Genomic DNA, 25,279 nt, shown 5'->3' with positions numbered 1-25,279 from the left:
ATCCCAGAGTACTTAAGGAAGTGGCCCTAGAAATACTGGTTGTCATCTTCGAAGATTCTATTTTTTTTTAGATTTTTTTAGATTTAGAGATACAGCACTGAAACAGGCCCTTCGGCCCACCGGGTCTGTGCCGACCATTAACCACCCATTTATACTAATCCTACTCTAATCCCATATTCCTACCACATCCTCACCTGTCCCTATATTCCCCTACCACCTACCTATACTAGGGGCAATTTATAATGGCCAATTTACCTATCAACCTGCAAGTCTTTTGGCTGTGGGAGGAAACCGGAGCACCCGGAGGAAACCCACGCAGACACAGGGAGAACTTGCAAACTCCACACAGGCAGTACCCAGAATTGAACCCGGGTCGCTGGAGCTGTGAGGCTGCGGTGCTAACCACTGCGCCACTGTGCCGCTCATTATATACTCTGGAACAGTTCCTACAGATTGGAGGGTAGCTAATGTAACCCCACTATTTAAAAAGGGAGGTAGAGAGAAAGCAGGGAATTACAGACCAGTCAGCCTGATGTTGGTAGTGGGGAAAATTCTAGAGTCCATTATCAAAGATTTTATAGCAGAGCACTTAGAGGACAGTGGTAGAATCCGGCAGAGTCAGCATGGATTTACGAAAGGGAAATCATGCTTGACAAACCTACTAGAATTCTTCGAGGATGTAACTAGTAGAGTTGATGAGGGACAGCCAGTGGATGTGGTTTATTTGGACTTTCAGAAGGCTTTCGACAAAGTCCCACATAAGAGATTAGCATGTAAAATTAAAGCGCATGGGATTGGGGGTAGTGTATTGTGATGGATAGAAAATTGGTTGGCGGACAGGAAACAAAGAATAGGGATAAATGGGTCTTTTTCCGAATGGCAGACAGTGACTAGTGGGGTAACGCAGGGATCGGTGTTAGGACCCCAGATATTCACAATATACATTAATGATTTAGGTGAGGGAACTAAATGTAATATCAAATTTGCACATGACACAAAACTGAGTGGGAGGGTGAGTTGTGAGGAGGATGCAGAGAGGCTTCAGGGTGATTTGATCAAGTTAAGTGCGTGGACTAATGCATGGCAGATGCAGTATAATGTGGATAAATGTGAGGTTATCCACTTTGGTGGCAAAAACAGAAGGGCAGATTAATATCTGAACGGCGATAGATTGGGAAAGGGGAAGGTGCAGCGAGACCTGGGTGTCCTTGTGCTGAAAGTAAGCATGCAGGTGCAGCAGGCAGTTAAGAAGGCAAATGGTATGTTGGCCTTCAAAATGAGAGGATTCGAGTACAGGAGCAAATTATACAAGGCCTTGGTGAGACCACATCTGGAGTATTGTGTGCAGTTATGGTCTCCTTATCCAAGGAAGGATATTCTTGCTATGGAGGGAGTGCAGCAAAGGTTCACCAGACTGATTCCTGGGATGGCAGGACTGACGTATGAAGAGAGATTGGGTCGATTAGGCTTGTATTCACTGGAGTTTAGAAGAATGAGAGAGGATCTCATAGAAACCTATAAAATCTCAGGACTGGACAGACTAGATGCAGGAAGGATGTTCCCGATGGCGGGAGAGTCCAGGACCAGGGGTCACAGTCTAACGATATGGAGTAAGCCATTTAGGATTGAGATGAGGAGAGATTTCTTCACCCAGAGAGTGGTGAACCTGTGGAATTCTCTACCACGGAAAGCAGTTGTGGCCAAATCATTAAATACATTCAAGAAAGAGTTAGATATAGTTCTTAGGGCTAATGGGATCAAGGGATATGGGGAGAAAGTGGGAACAGGTTACTGAGTTTGGATGATCAGCCATGATCGTATTGCATGGAGCAGCAGGTTCGAAGGGCCGAATGGCCTATTCCTGCTCCTGTTTTGCTATGTTTTCTATGTTTGAATAAAATGTGTTCAATTGACACTGATTTCAAGCATGCAGCAATAGGTAGCGTGTTATTTAAACAGAATCCCACCCCTGTCAAGCAGGAACCCTTTCAGTGAAAGAATGTGAGGAAGATTTCACTGTACTACAATGCTTGTCAAATACTAGAAAGAATTTTTCACCTCAACTTACAAGTTTGCAGAACAACTTGAGGTATTACTAACATTTAGACAGGATTATTACCTCTGTACTTTTTATTTTCTATTCCTCTTGTGATAAAACCTAGAACTCCAATAGTTTTTTTTTAAACAGTCTTATTACTGAGTTAAGCCTCAAATGCCTCTGTTAAATGTCTAAGATTATTACAGTTATCATCAACATTCTACAGTGTCAGCTGTGGTTCAGTGGGTAGCAGTTTCACATCAAGTCCCTATCCAAAGACCTGAGCACAAAATCGAGGCTGACACTCCAGTGCAGTACTGAGAGAGTGCAGCACTGTTAGAGGTGCCGCTTTTCTGATGAAATGTTACCAAGACCCTGTCTGCCATCTGAGGTGGATGTAAAAGATCCCATGACACTATTTTGAAGGAGAGCAAGAGAGTAGAGGAGTTCTGACTGGTGCCCTGGCCAATATTTATCTCTGAACCAACATCACATAAATAGATTATCTAGTCATCATATTGCTCTTTAGGGGACCCTGCTGTGCTCAAATTGGCTGCCATGTTTTCAACATTACAACAGTGACTACACTTCAGAAGTAGTTCATTGGCTCAAAAGCTTTTTGGGATATCCAGAGGTTGTGAAAGGTTCTTTTTCTTATTGGGTTTTATACTAGAATGGGGTTAGAAAGAGGATGGATAAACACAAGAACAGCTTGAAATTCTCCACTGGAGTGCAGAAATCATTGGGGCATTCATTATAACCATCATTAGATTTAAAACAAAAATAAATGTGGCAAGCTATGAACTTGCACCGTATTGTCCTAGGAATGCATGTAAAAAATCATATGCCACTGCAAAAACAGTTGTCAAAAATGGCCTGTTAAGAAAAAAAAACAAAATCAAGTTACCAGAAATCGATCTAAACTGCACCTATTGCCTAGTGCTATGGAGAAAACTATGCTACAAAAATGATCTCATAAAATTCAAGAATTTGAACAGGTGTTTGGGCAGATTCACATGGATGCCTGGGCTCAATTTAAAATTTTGGAACATAGGAGCAGGAGTCGGCCATTCAGCCCATCGAGCCTGGTCCGCCATTCAATTAGATCACTTTCCCACACCAGAAGAAGAAAATTTAGCAGCTCAATTAAAAATTAATAAATCGATTTATAACAGTTTTTGAGGACCCAAGATCTGTACCAAAGGTTCTAGAAATTGCACTGGTTTCTTTGTGCGAGAGTGTTCGGGCCATTCGCACTGGATATTAGGTTGACTCACAGCAAATCTGCTGTAAATCACAGAGGGGGAAATATCTCGCTCTGCTTAATTTTAGTTCAAGCACAGCCAGGAAAAAAGTGTGCATTGTTACTCAGCTCGTTGCCAATGTGGCTCGGTGATCCACATTCCACACAGGCTTTAGCAATTAGCTGTCCCAGGGTACTGCAATCATTTTTAGTTACATCCCCAGTATAAGAATGAAAGCTGAAGCAGAAATTACAGATCTCAATTGGAAGGCATTAAAAAAAACTTGTGCAGTTACTGGCGGTTTCGGAATATATTTGACAAGCCAATACCATCTCCTTGTAAAGTTGCAGCTTCTCAGGGACAGAATGTCCTGCATTTTATCTTTAACCAGTGAACCAGACCCAAAAAAAAGGCAAGTGATTCAAAGTTCAAACAGTAAAATCTTATTCTTTTCCAGTTTATTTATCAAGACAAAAGCCTCCACTATCTTTGATGCCTTTTCAAAAAGACATCATAAATCAAACAATAACTCCAACAATCCTAAACCATCAAATAAAAGGGACACAGCTGCAACAAGACATGTTCGTGAAAGCAGTATTTGTTGGTACCTCATCTAAGAAAGCAAATTGTTGTTAAGCTGCCAAAGATTAGAAAATAAAGTTCTAATTATGTTGACTTATCCTGTTGACGTCCATTATCATAGGATCATAGGAAACAGAAGCAGGAGTAGGCCATTCGGCTCATTGAGCCTGCTCTGCCATTCAAACAGATCATGGCTGATCATCTAGCTTTACGCCATTTTTCTCCACTATCCCCATATCCCCTGATGCCATTAGTATTCAGAAATCTATCGATTTCTGTTTTGAACATGCTCAATGATTGAGCTTTCACAGTCCTGAGGTAGAGAATTCCACAGATTCACCACCCGCTAAGTAAACAAATTCCTCAGTCTTAGATGTCTGCCCTTATCCTGAGAATGTGTCCCCTTGTTCTAGACTCACCAGCCAGAAGAAACATCCTATCCACATCTACCCTGTCACGCAATGTAAGACTTTTTAAAGTTTCAATGAGATCACCTCTCATTCTTTGAAACTCGAGACAATACAAACAAATAACAAAGAACAGTACAGCACAGGAACAGGCCATTCGGCCCTCCAAGCCTGCGCCGATCTTGATGCCTGCCTAAACTAACACCTTCTGCACTTCCGGGGCCCATATCCCTCTATTCCCTTCCTATTCATATAGTTGTCAAGATGTCTCTTAAACGTCGCTATCGTATCTGCTTCCACCACCTCCCCTGGCAGCATGTTCCAGGCACTCACCACTCTCTGTGTAAAGAACTTGCCTCGCACATCCCCTCTAAACTTTGCCCCTCGCACCTTCAACCTATGTCCCCTAGTAACTGACTCTTCCACCCTGGGAAAAAGCTTCTGACTATCAACTCTGTCCATGCTGCTCATAACTTTGGAAACCTCTATTATGTCGCCCCTCCACCTCCGTCGTTCCAGTGAAACAATCCGAGTTTTTCCAACCTCTCCTCATAGCTAATGCCCTCCAGACCAGGCAACATCCTGATAAACCTCCTCTGTACCCTCTCCAAAGCCTCCACGTCCTTCTGGTAGTGTGGCGACCAGAATTGCACGCAATATTCTAAGTGTGGCCTAACTAAGGTTCTGTACAGCTGCAACATGACTTGCCAATTTTTATACTCTATGCCCCGACCGATGAAGGCAAGCATGCCGTATGCCTTCTTGACTACCTTATCCACCTGCGTTGCCACTTTCAGTGACCTGTGGACCTGTACGCCCAGATCTCTCTGCCTGTCAATACTCCTAAGGGTTCTGCCATTTACTGTATACCTCTCACCGCAGGCCCTGTTTCTGAGATCTCGCCCCATAAGACAATCCATCCATCCCAGGGATTGCTCTGGTGAACCACTGCTGCACTCCCTCTATGGCAAGTATATCCTTCCTTAGATAAGGACACCAAAACTGTACACAATACTCCAGGTGCAGGCTCACCAAGGCTTCATTAAAGTAATACATCTTTACTCCTGTACTCAAATCCCCTTGCAATGAAGGCCAACATACCATTTGCCTTCTTAATTGCTTGTTGCACCTGCATACTAGCTTTTAGAATTAGAATTAGAACATTACAGCGCAGTACAGGCCCTTCGGCCCTCGATGTTGCGCCGACCTGTGAAACCATCTGACCTACACTATTCCATTTTCATCCATATGTCTATCCAATGACCACTTAAATGCCCTTAAAGTTGGCGAGTCTACTACTGTTGCAGGCAGGGCGTTACACGCCCCTACTACTCTCTGAGTAAAGAAACTACCTCTGACATCTGTACTATATCTATCACCCCTCAACTTAAAGCTATGTCCCCTCGTGTTTGCCATCACCATCCGAGGAAAAAGACGCTCACTATCCACCCTATCTAACCCTCTGATTATCTTATACGTCTCTATTAAGTCACCTCTCCTCCTCCTTCTCTCCAACGAAAACAACCTCAAGTCCCTCAGCCTTTCCTCGTAAGACCTTCCCTCCATACCAGGCAACATCCTAGTAAATCTCCTCTGCACCCTTTCCATAGCTTCCACATCCTTCCTATAATGCGGTGACCAGAACTGCACGCAATACTCCAGGTGCGGTCTCGTGACACTTGAACAAGGACACCCAGGTCTCTTTGGACATCAACACTTCCCAACCTCTCATCATTTCAAAAATACTATGCCTTTCTGTTTTTTTCCACCAAAGTGGATCATTTCACACTTATTGACATTATATTCCATCTGCCATGTTCTTGGCCATTCACTTAGCCTGTCCAAATCTCCTTGAAGCTTCCTTGCATCATCCTCACAACTTAAATTCCCTCCTAATTTTGTGCCATCCACAAATTTGGAAATGTTACAATTGGTCCCCATATCCAAATCATTTATTTAGATTGTAAACAGCTGTGGCCCAAGTACTGACCCTTGTGGTACCCCACTAGTACCTGAGAATCCTGAGAATGACCCATTTATTCCACTGGTGGGGGAATCTCGAACTAGGGGACATACTTACAGAATAAACGGTCACACATTGAAAACTGAGATGCGAAGGAATTTCTTCTCTGAGGGTGGTGAATCTCTGGAATTCTCTGCCTGAGAGAGTTTTGGAGGCAAGATCACGAAGTGTATTTAAGGAGGAGGTAGATAGATTTTTGAAATCGCGGGGCGTCGAGGGCTCTGCAAAGCAGGCCCGAAAGAGGAGTTGAGGCCTCGGACAGATCAGCCATGATTGTACTGAATGGCAGGTTAGGCTTGAGGGGCTGAATGGCCTACTCCTGCTCCTATTTCTTATGTTATGTTCTTAGGTTCCTACTCTCTGTTTTCTGTCTGTTAACCAATTCTCAATCCATTGCAATATACTACCCCCAATCCAATGTGCTCTAATTTTGTTTACTCACCTCCTGTGTGAGAAAATCCAAATACACCACATTCACTGGTTCTCCTTTATCTATGTTACAAGTAACATCCTCAAAATACTCCAACAGGTTTGTCAAACATGATTTCCCTTTCACAGATCCATGTTGACTCTGTCCAATCATATCATTATTTTCTAAGTGTCCAGTTATCGCATCCTTTACAATAGATTCTAACATTTTCCCTACTACGGACGTCAAACTAACAGGTCTGCAGTTCTCCGTTTTCTCTCTTGCTCCCTTCTTAAAAAGTGGGGTTACATTTGCTACTTTCCAGTCTGCAGGAACCATACCTGTATTTTTATGAATAATTATTCTTCTGTGAGCACTGCTGATATTATGCAAAGGGTGGATGTTGAGGAAAACACAAGAAACATGCTTACAGATAGATACCTTTGAGAGAAATATTAGAAAACTATAAAATGCCATTCCGAAAGAAACTGATCCCATCTATCCAAAAATCATATGTTAACATTTCTACTCAATAATAATCAGTGTAGTAGCAGTGAACAAGTGGGTGAAAAATGAAGGTGAGAATTGATGCCAGATAAGTTTGGGGCAACAATTTAAGCAAGTAAAAAAAAGATAATTGTTTTGTTCAACACTATTATAATTTTGCTTTACTTGTCTAATAAACATAAGTGGACGAATTAAGCTTAAAACATTTTCAACCAGGTTAATTTTAAGCAGTCTTTGTTTTCTGGTTTCATGGAAGTCTTGTTACTATCTTTTATTTCACCAGGAGTGCCAACAATATAACTTAGTATCTCGTGAAAGTCAATCACAGTATCCTGCTGAAAACAGAGTTTTCATTTTAAGGTTTCTAAATCTTGGTAATTGGTAGATTAATATCAGTACCTCATTGGCGTTACGATTGTCATACTTTTTGACAAACACAATCGTACAAGGACATAATGGAGCCTATCAGCCATCATTTGTAAACTCACAGCTGAAATGCAGAAACCAACAGACATATGGAAGCGTTTTCAAATGCAACCACACAAATGACTCTTGACAAGTCTAATATTCTACGACTAGGGAGATGGGGAGTGCCATTACTTCAATATTACCTCACTGAAATGTAACCGTGATCAAAATGCCAATAATTTGGCTAATGTAGGATAAAACACCAGTCCAATCAATGAAATTGCAATTTCTCCATCAGCTTTAGCTCCCACAGAAAAATTAAGGCAATTTTTTGTTGTATTGGTCCTGTCATGTTTTTAGATCAACAACATACATTTTTACACAGCTTAATTCAAAAGTATCATTCCCAGTCATCGTGCATCTGGATAAAATAACTGAGAATACAACCCATTTTGGGTAATTAAAATTGCAATTGTTAATTGCTTCACACATGCTATTGCAATGGAATATCCCTGGACTTTGTTTTACACTTGTCGGGTATAGAAAGATGTTTGAACATGATATACAGGTTGAAGAAAAGGATATATATTGAGGAGGAACCAAGTTGATGGACAGAGAGAGCACAGTTGAGGATAGGTGGTTGTGGAGATGGGGGGGTTGGGGGGGGGGGGGTGGTAACTCTTTACAGGGAAGGATAGCAAGGAGGTGGTATTTAGGGAGACAGTTGCAGAAGGTATGGGCATTAAGCCTTTTCAGAATTTCTGCTAAATATACACTTTGGTTCAACACCATCAGCAATTCCAGTTAGGGGATGTCACAGTCCCTACAGTCCAGGGTGTGCCTTAACCTGCCTAATATCTGGGTAGACAATAACAAGACTCATAAACATCTTAAATAAAAACGAAGTGCTGGAAATACTCAGCAGGTCTAGCAGCATCTGTGGAGAGAGAAATAGTGTTAATGTTTCAGGTCTGTGACTTTTCAAGAGATTATGAAAAATTTTGGAAGGACTTTACAGGGTAGATGTTTGCACTTGTTCGGGATGCCATAAATTAAGCTCCATAAATATAAGGTTGTCAATAATAAATCCAATAGGAAGTTCAGGACAAACTCCTTTACCCACAGAATTTAGAATTTGGAACTCACTACCAGAAGAAGTAGTTGAGGCAACTGGCACAGATGCATTTAAGGAGAAGCAAGATAAACACATGAGAAAACAAGGAATAGAGGGATAGGTTGATGGTTTTTTTAATTTGTTCGGGGGATGTGGATGTCGCTGGCTAGGCCAGCATTTATTGCCCATCCCCATTTGCCCTTGAGAAGGTGGTGATGAGCTGCCTTCTTAAACCGTTTCAGTCCTTGTGGTGTAGGTACACCAACAGTGCTATTAGGAAGGGAATTCAGGATTTTGACCCAGCGACAGTGAAGGAACTGCGATATAGTTTCAAGTTAGAATGGTGTGTGGCTTGGAGGGGAACTTGTAGGTGGTGGTGTTCCCATGAATCTGCTGCCCTTACCCTTATAGGTGGTAGAGGTCGCAGGTTTGGAAGGTGCTGTCTAAGGAGCTTGTAGTGCATCTTGTAGATGGTACACACTGCTGCCACTGTGTGTTGGTGGTGAAGGGAATGGATGTTGAAGGTGGTGGATGGGCACCAATCAAGCAGGCTGCTTTGTCCTGGATGGTGTCGAGCTTCTTGAATATTGCTGAGCTGCACCCATCCAGGGAAATGGAGAGTATTTCATTACACTCCTGACTTGTGCCTGGTAGATCATGGCCGGGCATTGGGGAGACAGGAGATGATTTACCTGCTGCATAATTCCTAGCATCTGACCTGCTCTCATAACCACAGCATTAACGTGGCTGCTCCAGCTCAGGTTCTGCTCAATGGTAACCCCAGGATGTTGATAGTGGAGGATTTAGTCATGGTCATGCCATTGAACATCAAGGGGAGATGCTTAGGTTCTCTCTTGTTGGAGGTAGTCATTATCTGGCACTTGTGAGGTGCGAATGTTACTTGCCACTTATCATCCCAAGCCTGGATGTTGTCCAGGTCTTGCTGCATATGGACATGGGCTGCTTCAGTATCCGAGGAGTCGCGAATGATGCTGAACATTGTGCAATCATCAGCAAGCATTCCCACTTCTGACTTTATGATGGAGGGAAGGTCATTGATGAAGCAGCTGAAGATGGGTGGGCCTAGGACACTACATTGAGGAACTCTTGCAGTGATGTCCTGGACTGAGATGATTGACCGCCAACGACCACAAACATCTTCCTTTGCGCTAGGTATGAATCCAACCAGTGGAGCGTTTTCCCCGATTCCCAATGACCCCAGTTTTGCTATGGCTCCTTGATGCAATATTCAGTCAAATGCTACCTTGATATCAAGGGCAGCTTGATGGACAGGTTGTTGCCATTTTGAACGATTGGCAGCAGGCTCCTCCCAGTCATCATTGTCAATGCTGCCGTGCTTCCAAGAGAGATTCATTGTGTCTTTGAAGCGTTTTCTTTATCGTCTCCTGGAACGCTGGCCATTTAAGAGTTGAGGAAACAAGACCTGGCGGGGGAGACAATTTGTGGGCATCCAGTCCATCAAAGTTGATTTTGCAGGAGTTTTGCCTGAATGCCTGTGGAGCTGGCTTCACGAACGACACCAGTATTTGTTCGACGATCCTCCCATTGAATCCGGAGGATGCGGCGGAAGCAATGCTGATGGAATTTCTCTAGCACTCTTATGTATCTGATACACAGTCCAAGTCTCACTGCAGTACAAGAGTGTGGTAACAGCAACTGCTCTGTACACTATGACTTTTGTTGACCTGTGGAGGTTTTAGTTTTAGTTTTAGAGATACAGCACTGAAACAGGTCCTTCGGCCCAGCGAGTCTGTGCCGACCATCAACCACCCATTTATACTAATCCTACACTAATCCCACATTCCTACCACATCCCCACCTGTCCCCATATATTTTCCCTACCACCTACCTATACTGGGGGCAATTTATAATGGCCAATTAACCTATCAACCTGCAAGTCTTTGGCATGTGGGAGGAAACCGGAGCACCCGGAGAAAACCCACGCAGACACAGGGAGAACTTGCAAACTCCGCACAGGCAGTACCCAGAATCGAACCCAGGTCCCTGGAGCTGTGAGGCTGCGGTGCTAACCACTGCGCCACTGTGCCGCCCGTCTTTGTTGTCAAAACCTAGCTGCTGTAGTTTGTAGAAGGCCGAGCTGGCGCAGATCCGAGTTGGATCTCATCGTCAATGGTAGAATGAGGAATTAGATGAAGATCTAACTCCGGTTAGTTGAAGAAGAGTGAAGGAGGCTTGTATGGAGCATAAAAACCAGCATGGACCTGGTGGGCCGAATGTCCGCCTTCTGTGCTGTAAATACTATGTAATATCTCCATGGTTGTGAAACCCTCTGCAGCCAATCTGTCTGGTCTGAGAGCCGATGGTTTTTATGAAGAAATACTCCACTTCATTTAGGGTGTTAAACCCAAGATCCAAGGGTCCGAAAGGATTGGGAGCAGTTTCAGGAGAAAGAAGTAATGAGAAAGTAGGTTGGAGTTTGTAAACACTAACCCAGAATTTGGAGAAGGGTAATGATACTGGAGTGGATCCTGGAGCTCAGTTGGGCTGGGGAAGATGTTCTAGACTGCTGGAGGGACTAGAGTCAGGAGGTTCTGGGGATCGCCACGACATAACATTATTGGGGTCTAGCAGTTTTGCGGAGTACAGGGGCTTAGGAGAATGAGATCCGAATGGCTCTTGGCCCCTTTCCAACCATGATGCCCAATCTCTCCTACCATGCTCCCACCAGTCAGCCTGCTCCTCCGATCTGTACATAGACATTTGCGGCCTGATACCCATTAGCCAATTCCGGTCTTTAAGCCCCTGCTTAAAGAATTTAAGGATCATTTTCTGCTTATTAAAATTAATGGACAGGAAATCAGAGGCTATGGATGTGCAATTTTCAAATATGTCATCCAATCACATGAAGTGGAAGGGTTATACTTTTAGTGCACTTAATGAACGCGTCAACTTAAAACTTTAATAAACACAAATTTGCATAAAGAGACCAAAAATTACCAAATAGAATATTCAAAAGTTAATTGTTAGTGTAATTTCCTAGTTCTGAAGAAAATGGAATCTCAACTACAAAAAGATTGAGAGTTTTTTCAGTGTAATTTTCAACCTTTCAATGGAGAGAAGAAACTCACACTTAAACAATCTTTGTTAGCAGTTAGAAAGGAAAATAAAGAGACCACAGCTGCTGCTCATCATTAATCAGGTACATTAATCAAAGTTCTTATCTAATTGAGCATTTCACAACAAAACAGTTTTCGATATTTTAAATGACACCTGCCTGAAATAAATCTTTTGAATAATCAATTTTCAGTTTGTTTCAAATCATTTTGAGGGAAGAAAAATAAACTCTCAAATCATAAAAGGACAAGAGGACAACCCCTTCTACCCTTCAATGCCCGTTGATGCAAAGACTGCAGACTGGAAAATTCTGCAAATGCAGAGACATGGTTGGAAGCTCCATGCAACATTTCTGACATAAAAAAATAACGTTGAAACCCAAGTTTTTGAGATTGGTTGAAGTCTTGAACAGTAAACTTAGGCGAGGCACAAAGGCAATCAAGAAATTCATGCTTTGTAAAAATTATTTTATGGGATGTCAGCATCGCTGGCAAATGTTGCCCATCCCTAATTGCCGTTGAGAAAGTGGTGGTGAGCTGCCTTCTTGAAATGTTTGTGCGGGTATGCCCACAGTACTGTTAGGAAGGGAGTTCCAGGATTTGATCCAGTGACAGTGAAGGAACGTCGATATAGTTCTAAGTCAGGATGGTGTAAGACTTTGAGGGGAACTTGGCGGTGTTCTGACGAGGCTGCTGCCCTTGTCCTTCTAGGCTGTAGAGGTTGCAGGTTTGGAAGGTGTTGACTAAGGAGCTATGGCGAGTTGCTGCAGTGCATCTTGTAGATGGTACACACTGCTGCCACTGCGTATCAGTGGCGAAGGGAGTGAATGTTTAAGGTGGTAAATGGGGTGTCGATCAAGCAGGCTGCTTTGGCCTGGATAGTGTTGAGCTTCCTGAGTGTTGCTGGAGCCGCACTCATCCAGGCAAGTGGAGAGTAGTCCATCACGCTCCTGACTTCTGTCTTGTAGATGATGGACAGACTTTGGGGAGTCAGGAGGTGGGTTACTCGCCGCAGCACTACCAGCCTCTGACCTGCTCTTGTAGCTGCAGTATTTATGTGGCTGCTCCAGTTCAGGTTCTGGTCATTGGTAAACCCCAAGATGTTGATCGTGGGGGATTCAGTCATGGTTATGCTGTTGAATGTGAAGGGGAGATGGTTAGAGTCTCTCTTGTTGAAGATGGTCATGCCTGGCACTTGTGTGGTGCGAATGTTACTTGCCACTTATCAGCCCAAGCCTGAATTTTGTCCAGGTCTCGCTGCATATGGACACAGACTGCTTCAATATCTGAGGAGTTGCAAATGGTACTGAACAGAGTACAATCATCAGCAAACATCCCCACTTCCGACCTTATGGGCTGGATTTTACATTGGGCGGATGGGAGCTGGCCACCGAAATAAAAGTCGGTGGCGAACCCGCTTCCGCCTAGCCTGGGGATCCGTCCCGCATTTTACGAGTCCCCAGGCTTTAATTGTTCTGAGGCAGGACTTCCACCCGCTTGAGGGAGGAAGTCCCACCTCATTGAGCTGCCAACCAATCAGCGGGCTGGCTGCTCGTCGTCCCAGCAGCGCCACCAGAAGTGGGGGCCACTGCTGGGACTGCAGTCCAGCCGAGGACATGGAGCAAGGTAAGTTTGGGTTGCCTCGCCAGGGGTAATCGGTCAGGCCCCGTCGAGGCAAGGATGGTCATTTGAGGGGGAAGGGAGGGGGGGGGGGGGCGTCTTGGGTCCTGGGAGTGGTTGGGGAAGTGGGGGCGGCCCTCAATCAGGAACCCCATTAGGCTCGTTGGTGTGGCGTAAAATTCCAGCCAATGTTTGGGAAAGATGTGTTTTATCTTAGCAATCGAAAATTGAATTCTGAGCTACAAGCTGAAACTGATGAGAATACACTTCAGTCTGCGAAGCTCACTAACTGAACAATTAAACTCTGGCTTTAGCAACAAATGAAAGCCAGTAATTCAGCATAAGCACCAACTTCAAGAAGGTAATGTAATGACAACTTGTAGCATTAGAGAAACATGCCTCTGTGTTTCAGCCAAAAAAATTTGCTTTATGTGGTATAATTCTCATTAAAAAACAATCTCACCATTTATTTTACCATGACCAGTGCCATGGGAGATCAGCTACTAACATAATAAAAACAGTATCGTAACCATAGTTTCTGCCCAACACTCTTTAGGTGCCACATTTGGCATCAACTGACTGCTTAAATTTAACATTTGTAATTTAAGGAAAGTAAAACTTCATAGCGAAGTGACAAACAAAAAAATGAACCAAATTAAATCATTCAAATGACTACTTGAAAATAGTTTAATGGGTCATATTACTTACCCCTCAGAAAGTTGACTACAGGCTCAAAATAAGGGTGTGGAATTTGCAGTTTTAATGATGGTGAAATAGTCAGCATTTACCAGCATTACAACTGTGAAACTGGCAGCAACTTCTGGAGTAAAAACAGAAAATGCCGGAAATACTCGGCAGGTCAGGCAGCATCCATAGAGAGAGAAACAGAGTTGATGCTTCAGGTCGATGACCTGGCCTGCCAAGCATTTCCAGCATTCTCAGTTTTTATTTCAGATTCCTGGCATCCTCACTATTTTGCTTTTATTTTCGCAACTTCAAGAATCCGCACGTGCACTTGATATGACCAAGTGAGAAAGGTGTCTAGGGGTCCCTCTCAGCCTTCACCTGGTCTTAACGTAACAGGGTTTAATTTTAAACACACCTTGTTTTTAGCTCCCCCCTTGGTGTGAATCCTTGTTCACCACTTTCCAATTATAAGGCAAAGAAACCAGCACAAACAGGTTTTCTTAGGTTTAAAGAAGAAAAGTTGAAATTTATTAAACTTGAACTTAAACTCTAATTCAGTTAACGCCTACGGATGCGCGACACGTGCACGCCAGCATGCATACGCAATACACACATGCAAATAGAGACAGGAAAGAGAAGAAGAAAAATAAAGTGGAAATGTTTGAGGCAATCTCTGAAGACGGTTTTGTTGTTACGGATCTTCGAGCTCACTGTAAAGTCCTTGATTGTAGGTAAATCTTGCTTTTTGTTCGGGCCCAGTATTCTTCTTAAACCCCCTTGTTCACTGTAGGAGACTTTTCTCTCTTGGGGTTCATGAGTCTTCAGTGGATGCAGAGGCTTGTGAGAAAGAGATGGGAGCAGACAGGGGAGATCTTCGCAGTCCAGGAGCAAACAGTCTTTGAGTTCAAACTCTCTGTGGCCAGTTCAAAAGAAAACCCTGGAACAGCCAGTTAGTCATGTGACCAGCAGGTCTAACCAGTCCTGGCCCTTGTGGACTGTAACCTCCTTAGCAGGCCCTGGAATGCGCTTCCTCACCTTTGTTGTCTGTTAGTACGTAAAAAATTTTCCCAGCCAAGGCTGATCTGTTTAACAAGTCATTTCCTCACTCCAACAACAGTTAAAAATCAACGTTCATGACAAAATTGATGTGCCTCATTCTTGGCAGGTGGGGGCCGAGCATGACACACTGTTAAAACGGAGAGATGCAGAAGCTGCTGTCAGTGATTCTTTGCTCCTCCACAGCACACTCTGTTGAAGTCCCCACAGACGGAAACCTTTAGAAATCAGCTAGACTGACATGGATTTCCCCTTTTACACTGTAATATCGCTATTAATAAAAACCTGAAAAACTTGCACCTTGTTGAATTAAGTGCAAATGGTCCTGAAAAACTAATTTTACATTTGTGAAATGTTAAATGTCTACATTATGATAAAAATTCCATTGGTTAATATTATAAAAAATTAAAGTTTGATGATGATATTTCAGCTTCTACCTCATTCTCATGTGCGTGCTTCAATCTTTATTTCTCTCACTGTAAAATTTAGAAAAAATGAATGATAATCAGTACATTTTACTTCCTGGTTTGCTGTCTGAGAATTCTTCAATGTGATTGGCTATTTTGCCTGCTTGATGACACCAGAGAACCCCCAGACTTGGCGGCAAAATGAAACTAACGGGAAAGGGAAATCCATGCCACAAATCTCAAGATCTTTGTGGGCAGTTTTTTTTTAGAATTAGAACATTACAGCGCAGTACAGGCCCTTCGGCCCTCGATGTTGCGCCGACCTGTGAAACCATCTGACCTACACTATTCCATTTTCATCCATATGTCTATCCAATGACCACTTAAATGCCCTTAAAGTTGGCAGGTCAGCATTGAGTGCAAAATCCGGGCCAATGTTTCTCAACTCGTGAAGCACTTCGTAAAGTAGCAAATGTCATAATAAAATGATGAAAGTTAGGTACAGAATTGCTTTGATGTCTCAACCACATCTTACATCGAGGTCTCCATCTGTTTGAAGCATAAGACTGGACTTGCTCTTCTTTCCAGAAGTCACACGCTTTGAGTCTAAAGGCAGCTATGCTTGTAGCCACCATTTTCTGCATATAGTGACACCACTACTCTTGGGCAGAATGGAGATTATTAGATAATTTCCCTGTCAATTGTGCCTGGGGACCACTGTTGTTTGGAGTAGCTGGGATTGATTTTACACACGAGTTCTGTTTGTTGGTACAGACACAATTCAAATAAACTCTGTAAATAGACCTTGTTTGCTTTGTTGTTTCCTGAAAAAATGCACTGATTGAGAATTCATCTCATTGGCTGACACTGTGGTGTCAATATATACTCCGGCCACAATTTGCAGAATATTATACTCCTGTGTTTGAGCTGTGTGGAAAATATATCAGCCTGCATAACGGATTCTCTTAAAGAGACCAGAGCATCCCTTTTCTCAATCTGTAACAGGTTTATCAAATTGTCTGTCCTGATATTGGAGACCAATTTTTAAAACCCTTCTCTCCAATAAAAGTTTCACATAAAAACTCTGAGAGACAAAGAGATAGTCACATTTTTTTATTCATTCATGGAATGTGGGCATTTATTGCCCATCACTAATTGCCCTTGAGAAGGTGGTGGTAAGCTGCCTTCTTGAATCGCTGCAGTTGTTAGGAAGGGAGTTCCAGGATTTTGACCCATTACTGATTAAAGTACTTGTGCTTCATTGTGTTTGTACACAGAATTCAAAAACTGTTGACAGAAAAAAACTTTGTTTTTTTCCAATTCACTTAAAAATTAACTGGCATTCAAATTCAAAAGTATTTTTCAGAGAGGAGTTCGACATGAAAACTAATAAGTCTTTTCACTTCAGATAGAGGCTGTGTCAGACAGCGAGTTTGAGAGAGAGCAGATGTGCTTTGCACCTTGAATTCAATAACAGAAATATTTAATTATGCAGCTATGTATCAATATATTTAGCCAGCTGTACTACAGTCAAGAAGGGCAAATTAATTTTGAACAAAAATGTTCATATGAAAACTATTAACATCTCCCCTCCAACTTCCACAAATTCCACGACTCCATGCCTAATTCCTTTCCCCCAGTGTTGTGAAATGATTCCCATATTCCCAGTGACCAAAGTGTCAGGTAACTATCTCCAAACTCAGAGTGCGTTACCACAAATCTTGCTGAGTATACTGGGCTTTGAAAAGAAAGTTAAATATAAAACATAATATACATGCAGAGCAACATGTATCTACCAGGCTGCTAGCTCACAGCTTTCGTAGAACAATGAACCAGATCGTAAAATTCAGTCTCAAAATGTCCAGAAAAACCCCTTAGCACCATGAAAACTCAATTGGATGTATTCAGACTCCACTGCTGCTGTAAAACAGCATGCCCTCTCACTCCTAGGCAGCACCACAGGTGATCTAATTAATAAAAATAATTCAATAAACATAGTACCAATGCACTCGTCAATTCAAGTATTATTTTTTCATTCAAGACAGTAAAACTATTTTAACTACTGGATGTAGACTAAAACTGGTAACCACATTTCAATGTTCCCAACCATGCAATTCAGCTCTGAGTGACCTTATGCCTAGGTTGAATTAACATCAAGATATTGCAGTCTTAAAGAGACACACTTCCAGCATTGTAGAATACATCGTATGCATTAGTCAGAATAACACTTCAGTCCTAATAAATCAGTGTATTATTCAATTTAATGTGGACAAAGCCATCGTAAATATGCTGGAAGAATTTTTTTGAACAATTTTTGAAGTATTCCAGCATCATTAAAACTGCTGCAAATACAATAAAGAAAATAATTAACTTTCCACTGTTCTTTCTGACCTTGATAACTTGTCTCTCCCCAAGGGCATGAGTCTGGAATTTGCATGTAGCTGTCAATTATCCTCAAGATTTAGATTATTTTTCCAGATGAGAGTACTTGAGCAGTGGCCTTAAAGAGGCAAAACAACTTAAATATAGCACCATCTTAGTACTTAAACTTTACAAGCATGCACCATGGATAGTCAGAAGTTTTTTCCCAGGGTGGAAGAGTTAGTTACTAGGGGACATAGGTTGAAGGTGCAAGGGGCAAAGTTTAGAGGGGATTTGCGAGGCAAGTCTTTTACACAGAGGGTGGCGAGTGCCTGGAACTTGCTGCCGGGGAGGTGGTGGAAGCAGATACGATAGCGACGTTTAAGAGACATCTTGACAAATACATGAATAGGAAGGGAATAGAGGGATATGGGCCCCGGAAGTGCAGAAGGTGTTAGTTTAGGCAGGCATCAAGATCGGCGCAGGCTTGGAGGGCCGAATGGCCTGTTCCTGTGCTGTACTGTTCTTTGTTTGTTCAAAGTCCAGACAACCCATCAGCAACACTACAGGAGATCAAGCAGAAATAAAAACAAAAAAATGCTGGAAATACTCAGCTGGTCTGGCAGCATCTGTGGACAGAGAAGCAGAGTTTATGTTTCAGGTCAGTGACCTTTCATCAGAACTGACAAAGGTTAGAAATGTAATAGGTTTTACGCAAATAAAGCGGGGGTGGGGCAAGAGATAACAAAAGGGAAGGTGTTGCTAGGACAGAGGGTCACAGAGAACTGACAAGAAGATCATAGAGCAAAGGAAAAGGGTGTGTTAATGGTGTGCTGAAAGACAAAGTGTTAGTGCAGAGAAGGTGTTAATTGACAGAAAAATTAACAGCCCTGGCCATAAGCACTAACATGAAAAAAAACAGTGGGACATGGTAAAAAAAAAATGAATGCTGAAACAAACAGTTGTTTTTATTTCTACTGAAGGTGAAGTACATCTCTGTAAAAGGACAAATTAGTTAGCAGTAAATGTTAAGTGGAAGCTTGACAGTACAATCGTAATATGTTACCTAGATGCTACAGAAAGAGAGTCATCCTCTTGAAAAATTATCCTGGAGAGTAATAGAATTAGCAATATGAAAATCATAATGATACCGAAATTGGGGATCCTTGTGGGGGAGAGTAATGTCACAGTGGACTGCCAGCTTGGAGCGGAGGAGGGTACTAAATGCTGGGAGATATTCAAAACAAAATCAAAGATAGTTAGCTATTGAACTATTGGGGTCCTGACCCTTTTCTGCTCTGTAACAAATCTTGGTGCTATCAAAAGACAGGCCCATAATAAGCCCAACGTCCAATAACGTTGCAAGCAGGACTGACTATATATCTTCGTGGAGAGCATGAACTTGATGGGCCGAATGGCCTCCGCCTGTATCGTAAATGACTCCATGATTCGAAGTGAAGAAACTGCATATTATGATTTTTTTTCTGATTTTCACCCTCAACAACATGGACGTCAGACACCTACAAGTTTGGAATTCAGCATTCTAGGACGATGGGGAAGTGGCAGGTGGGGGTGGGGATGGCTGGAAAGATTTTCGTGACTGCTGAGCAGTGTTAATTGTTCCAGCATTTCTAAACCCAGTAAAATATACAGAGGATTTTTTTTTCATTTTCCTAGATCCCTGTTACAGCATGTTGTCACAGTGAAATTCTTGCCCTGTTTACATTGGAGGCACTTTGGGCATTTGCCCTTGGCACTTAACTTACCAGGACCTTCAGATTTCGGATAGGTCAGGGACATAAGCACTGAGTGCACAGAAGTTCCACTCCACCATGCTTCCAAGGTCTCCCCAAGAATTTCATGCCCGATTGACAACTTGCCTCTCCTTAACTCTGTAACATCCTCCAGCGCTACAACCCTCCGAGATTTTAGTGCTGTTCCAATGCTGGACTCTTGTGCATCCCTGATTTTCATCGCTCCACTATAGGCAGCCGTGCTTTCAACTGTCAAGGCCCTAAGCTCTGGAATTCTCTCCCTAAACCTCTCCACTTCTTTCCCACTCTCTCCTTCTTTAATATGTTCCTTGGCACTTACCTTTTTTGACCAAGCTTTTGGTCACCTGTCCTAATACGTTATGTAGTGCTGTGTCAAATTTTGTTTGATAATCACACTCTGAAGTACCTTGGAATGTTTTGCTACATCAAAAGTGCTACATAAATGGAAGTTGTTGTTATTCTTCTTGACCATGGGTAATTTTACCTGCATTTATTCAGTAAAATCAATTGTTAATCTTGCATTATTGTGTTTATGAAAAACATATTATGGCAGTGGTTCCACATAGTAACCCCCCAAAAAAGTCCAGTTTATAGAAATCCAATGTATAATAAAAAACATAGAAAAAAATAGGAGCAGGAGTAGGCCATTCTGCCCTTTGTTGTTGTTGTAATGTTTTAAGTGTTTTATTTTGTTTTGTTATTTTACTCTGCCATTAGCCTGTTAATTGTTGGAAGGTTATGGGGAAACTGCTGACTCTTTGGACAATTAGTTTGTTAAGCTTTCAGATCATGCATTATGCCAAGGGAAAGGAAGAAAAAGATCTTCTGTTTTGCTTCTGAGAGTTCAGAAATTAATTTGACATAACCTACCCATCAAACAGTGGTGTTAGATTTCAGAACTGTCAAATTAATTTCTGAAATTTCTGAAGTAAAACAGAAAACTGAAAAGACAAACAAGATTCCTGTGCCTGTATTGTTGGTACAGGAGAGCATTTTTCGTACAGTTATTGGGACTCAGATTGTCTGGAACACATTATACCTCATGAGAGTGCAACACTGCAGCTTACTTATCAGTGTTAGATGACTAAATTCAGGAGCAGGAGTGCCCCTCCAAGCTCCACAAGGAAATCTTGGACACTCCCAGCACCATGCCATATATTCCCCCAACCACACTTCCCCCAAATGACCTGGTGGCGGGGCCTCCAGCTGCACAGAATCCTGTCTACCTCATTACCACCAGAAGTCAGTGCTTCTAAATTTAATACGGGGCCTGGACGTTCAAGTGGGAAGAAGCCCTGTCGCTTGCTTCGTCCCCACATTGACACACTTGGTTCCCACAGTTAAAATCAGAGCTATAATCAAAGACGGAAAAAAAATGGTAGAGGAAAAACATAAAGGCAGCTATGGTGATTTAGACCGAGAGGTACAGAGCAAACCAGAGACACAGAAAAGTGGAAAGCAAAGCAGAGAAAGAGCTGAAACCAAAGCAGGGGCATAAACAAGGCTGGAGATAACAATATAACAAGATTGTTCTACTTAGAACTAAGAAAAAGAATAAATCAGGCTGAGGAAATTAACTGGGACTCGCACTGTAATCCAGGGGCTTGCAAATTGAAGCAACGAGAGAACATTGGGGTTGTCATCCGCTGATTGGGCCAAAGAAAGTCCTTTACCAATAGTTTGGCAATGGGAAGATTGAGAATATCGGGGTGTTGTGCTGACTTAATTGACACCCCGTTTGAGAAATAAGGCAAATCAGGAACATATGAACATATGAGAAATCCTAGACAGAAAAAGACCAGCTGGTCCATCCAGCCAATCCTAAACAATGGTGATGGCTTTATGCGTCACAAACTAAGAAATTCTCTACCCACAGGAGAGGTGAAAAAAAAAAGATCAATAAGGGAAAATGATCTCGCACCCTTTGTTGGACCCTCCCAAAACAATTGAAAATGTAAATTTATTATTGACTACTGTTTAATTGTATAAACTAATTTATATAGAGCTAACATCCTGAAAAAAACTTGTTTATCTGTTCCAATATCTGTTCAGATATTGTGTGATCTTCTTGTGCTCTTAACTTGACTAAATGTTCTTTGCATCAATACTCTTTGTATTAATCTTGTCATATATGTTATATGTCTTATTCAATAATTTATGTTAAACCTGGCATTATTAAACCTTTTGGTTAAGGTGTCATTTATCGTCTGACATTTAGTAACAAAATCTAGAGACATTTCTAACTTGCTTTTACATGCTTTAGGCCTATATTTAAGGCTATTTTGAGGTTGTCAGCTTTTTATGGGCTATCAGATTTTGTTAGTTTTCTGTGCCTGCATTCAAACCTCAATGTTTACCAGAATTTACTTCTCAATTCATCCACTTCAATTAACTTGGATTCACGGTTATTGCCATTCAAGCTTGAAATATTTACTTCAATGACATGGCATTCGATTTTAAGGTACATGTTGTGTGTTACGACCAGGTGAGAAAAGTGTCGAGAGGTCCCTCTCAGCCTTCACCTGGTCTCACCGTAACAGGGTTTTATTTTTAAATACACTGTCTTTTTAGCTCCCCCTTGGTGAATCCTTGTTCACCACTTTTCAGTTATAAGGCAAAGAAACCAGCACAAACAGGTTTTCTTAGGTTTAAAGAAGAAAAATTGAATTTTATTTATTATTAAACTTGAACTTAAACTCTAATTCGATTGATGCCTACAGATACACGACGTGCCCACACTAGCATGCATACACGATACACACATGCAAATAGAGACAGAAAAGAACAGAATAAAAATAAAGTGCAAATGTTTGAGGCAATATCTGAAGAGTTTTTGTTATGGTTCTTCGAGCTCACTGCAGAGTCCATGATTGTAGGTAGATCTTGCTTTTCGTTGGGGCTCAGTATTCTTCTTAAACCTTGTTCACTGTAGGAGACTTTTCTCTCTTGGGGTTCATGTGTCTTCAGTGGATTCAGAGGCTTGTGAGAAAGAGATGGGAGCAGACAGGAGAGATCTTCTCAGTCCAGGAGCAAACAGACTTTCTGAATTCAAACTCTCTGTGGCTAGTTCAAAAGACCCTGGAACAGCCAGTTAGTCATGTGACCAGCTAGTCTAACCAGTCCTGGATCGTATCACCTTAGCAGGCTCTGGAATGCTCCTCTTACACACAATACGTGGTGATCAAGGTCCATTGTGGGTTGAAAGTGTCAGGGAATGGTTCTTTGTCCTTCCAAGCATTGGCTGTTAATATGCAAATGTCTTTTCCAGCCACGGCCAATCTGTTTAACAAGTCATTTCCTCGCTCCAGCAACAGTTTAAAATCAATGTTCATGACAAAATTCATGTGCCTAATTCTTGGCAGATGGGTGGCCTGCATGACACGTGCAATAGATGATGTAAAGCATAATCAGTTCCCAGTTACAAATGCTATTTTGCTGATAATCCCAGAAACAGGTTGATAAAATTTTTCATAGCACTTTAAAAATATCTCTGAGCAACACAGCAATACATAAATAATAGGGAAAACACAAAGTGTGCTTCTCTGGAATTTGAGAACTTCAAACATTTAAGGGTAAATGCTTGAAGGCTCCAGCAGTGGCATGGAGCCTTTATTCCACAGAGCATAGGTCTGAAAGTCAGATGCCAGACCATGAACCCAATTTTCTGACCAGCAATTTGGGATTAAAAAAATGAGATTGCACTACCAGCAATCACAACTTCATTTCATAAGTAAATTCAATTAACAAGGCACTCACGCTGAATTTCATGTCTTCCAACAAAGCTGTTAGCCTCATTCATGAAAAGCAGGTGCACAGAAGTTTCATGGACTAGTATGCTCAAGGAGGCTTATTAAAGATTTAGAATTAATCATGCTTGATGGGATCCACGAGCAAAAGCTGGAAGTGCATTGACTTTATTTCTGGTATTAGCACAGTTCTCTGTCATTCGTAGCTAGGGAGGAGGGGCCTGGGAGCCTCACTGCCTCAACTGGTTGCCTCCCTGTGTGTAACCTTCACCTGCGTTTTTAACTGAAAGCCTTCAGCCCTAAATAGTGTTATTCACCCGTCGTGCTCCTTCTGCAGCAGCATCTTCAACTCTACACCATCAAAGGAAGCAGGGCTGCCACTTTTCTCTGCTGTCCCACTGTGAACATACAATCCACTTTTCCTGCCACCACAGCCTTCTCTTTTACTGCTGCTGCCTTGTCCAATTTGACATTCCCCAGCCAAATGTGTTGCAGGCCAAGCTTCTTCCTGTATTTAATCAGTAATTTAAGATTAGGGAGAGGGGCGTCCATCACAAATCATCATGGGCTCTCCCTGATGCCTTCAGCAAAAAGTGAACCCCATTATAGGCCTGCAAAGCCCCATTTTTGTTTGAGCTGTGAATTATTGTAATTTAAAGTGCATTATATACCATGTCTAGCCACCACTTGTTAATATGATTTTACCACACAAATCTGGTGCTGCATGCTTTGTAAAATCTTTTCTAAATTTTATTGTCTTACCCCGTGAATGTTGCATTAATGTTTTAGATGCTATCTGGTCCACAGTCTCATAAAAATCATCATAACTTTCCAGAAATGCCACACACAGTGTGGGGAAAGCTCCATGAAATCAATCCCTCCGGTTAGAATACCCAAAGGAAGAAGGATGAGGGTTCCTACTGTACTGAGAATAAATTGCTCCATGTCTAAATTGCTGAGGAAATTAAAAGATAGCAATTTTGTCCCACCTTTAGCAAGTGGTTTACATTCAGTAGCTTTGGATTCTCCAGAAAGCACTTAGCAGAGAGCACAGTGTTCCTGTTTCTATCAGTGCTGATATTACCGAATCCTGATTCATGCCATGATTAAGATGATGGTAGAGCTAAACAAAAGCCAGTTCATCCTTACTTTGATTCCCCTCTATTTGGATACAAAGTCCACTCCCAACTCTCATAAGCAATCCATTCTTGCAGGTTATCATTTACTGTAGGAAGTGGCTAGTAATGCATCACTACCTCAAAGAGCAAGTCAGTACCTAGGTTTACTGTTTTCTGCTCATTCATTTTCTTTGTTTAAACAATGTCCACCACTAGACATCTGTATATATATATTCATAACATAAACAGTTCATTTTACCACTCGCTTGAAAGAGATAACCCTTACACCCACAGTAGTATTTTATATACTTGAAAACTGCCACACTGTAGCAGAATTTCCCTTTGAAGTTACATTTTAGTATACAGTAAGTTGGTATATTGAATGAAATCAGTCTTTACTTACTGCGGAAACCACAAAACTTCAACAATGGACGACTTTACATTCTGCCAGAAGTGCACAAAATGACGTTTCTATTTCATATAAAGAAATACCTAGTTCAATTACATTTATTTTTGATATGATTTAATAATCTCCCAAATGTAAATGCAACTGAAGCTTTAGTCAGAAACTGGACTTATGAATTGTGCCCTTATTAGGGAGATTGTTATCTCGAGGGGAGCACATTAAGCAAAGACACCTCACTCACACCCGTAGATATGGTCATTGTTGATGCACTAAAAC

At 41.9% G+C, this 25,279-nt stretch overlaps 1 protein-coding gene across 10 annotated transcripts in view; it reads right to left on the bottom strand.

Moving 5' to 3' along the window:
• The window catches only part of LOC137369760 (intermembrane lipid transfer protein VPS13B-like), a 1,379,747-nt gene that overhangs the window by 667,381 nt on the left and 687,087 nt on the right, over nt 1–25,279 (bottom strand). The window lies entirely within an intron of this gene.

Source organism: Heterodontus francisci, chromosome 5 (assembly GCF_036365525.1).
Source record: "Heterodontus francisci isolate sHetFra1 chromosome 5, sHetFra1.hap1, whole genome shotgun sequence".
NCBI classification, from domain to species: Eukaryota; Metazoa; Chordata; class Chondrichthyes; order Heterodontiformes; family Heterodontidae; genus Heterodontus; species Heterodontus francisci.
Note: the sequence above shows the minus strand (reverse complement) of the source record. Positions and strands in the feature narration are given on the sequence as shown.